This window comes from Crocodylus porosus, unplaced genomic scaffold (genome assembly GCF_001723895.1).
Source record: "Crocodylus porosus isolate Cpor-Errol unplaced genomic scaffold, CroPor_comp1, whole genome shotgun sequence".
Taxonomy (NCBI): Eukaryota; Metazoa; Chordata; order Crocodylia; family Crocodylidae; genus Crocodylus; species Crocodylus porosus.
The window spans coordinates 4,219,358-4,220,714 of NW_017728918.1; positions in this window are offsets into that span (position 1 = coordinate 4,219,358).

Sequence of the window (1,357 nt, forward strand, 5' to 3'; positions counted from 1 at the left end):
AGGTTAGATGAACATCTTGCTGGAGTCGTTTGACCCCAGTATTCTTTCCTGCCATGGCAGGAGGTCGGACTAGATGATATGCTCAGGTCCCTTCTGACCCTAGAAACTATGAAACTATGAAACTATGAAACTGGGTGCATGCATCGTTGCCTAATTTACATGCAATAAGCACACACGCCTACACGTGTGCATTCTTACTGTGCAGTAAATTCCCTTAATTATAACTACATTTGCTACCTGCAAAAACATGTAGCACATTTAATAGTGATTAGTAACTGCATAGTAAATCACATGTAGTTGTGACCCGGGGGCAAGTTTGCTGCCTTGTCTTCCCAGTCACTAGGAGGCCAGCCTGAAGCCAGTCCCAGGGATAGTGGCTGGGAGCCTCTCCAGCTGCAGGGCTAGACTGACCCTGGTCCCTAAAGAGTAGGGAGGGTGGGGGTGCAGCCAGATCCTCATGCCTGTTATCTGGAGTCCTGTGCACCCTGTGCCCAGGCACCATGGTCTGGCCGGCACTACAGCAGAGTGGTTGGCCTGCACAGGGAGAGGAGGGTTTGGAGCTGTTGCAACAGGTGTTGCCAGGAGCTTGGCCTGTTCCACCCTGGGAATAGAGCACGGGAGGCAGGCTGCCTCAGAAGGCCACCAGCCCCAGGGGAGCCTGTAGGGATGGGGGATCAGCTGGTGGCTGCCTGTGCCCTGACCTGGGCCTGCCTGGCCAACTAGCCATGGTCCCTGGGCACCCATGTGTGGCTAGCTCTCGGTATGAGGCTGGGCAGTGCACAGCCCCTGGTGCAGAGCATCTTATCACTGGAATGTTACAAACTCTCACAAAAGGCTTCTGTCTCCTGCCTGTGCAGGCCCAGCATCTGGATGTGGGGGAGAGGCCACATATCCCAGTGTAGATGCTGGGTTGAGGATGCCATCATGAAGCACCAGGGCTCTCTGGATGTGCTGGCTGTGCCAGAGATGCACTGTTGCAGGGCAGTGAAGTGCCCTGCTCCTAAAGAAGGACAGGTGTGGGTTGCCAGGACAACCCCAGAGGTCAGCTGACCAGAAAGCGGCAGGGCCTGGCCTTTATAAACAGCCTAGGCTGGGGCCAAGGTGTAGTTCTCCTCTGGCAGTTGTGAAGGAGAGAGCTCTGCTGGGAGTAGGCAGAGGTGGGAGGACTGATAACCGGAGCAGGTCATAGGGTAAGAATACCAGGCAGAGGAGCCCTGGCAGGGATGGAAATAATGATGTTTTCATAGATTTCATAGACATTAGGGCTGGAAGGGACCTTGGGAGATCATCGAGTCCAGCCCCCTGCCCAAAGGGCAGGAAGTCAGCTGGGATCATAGGATCCCAGCAATATAAGCAT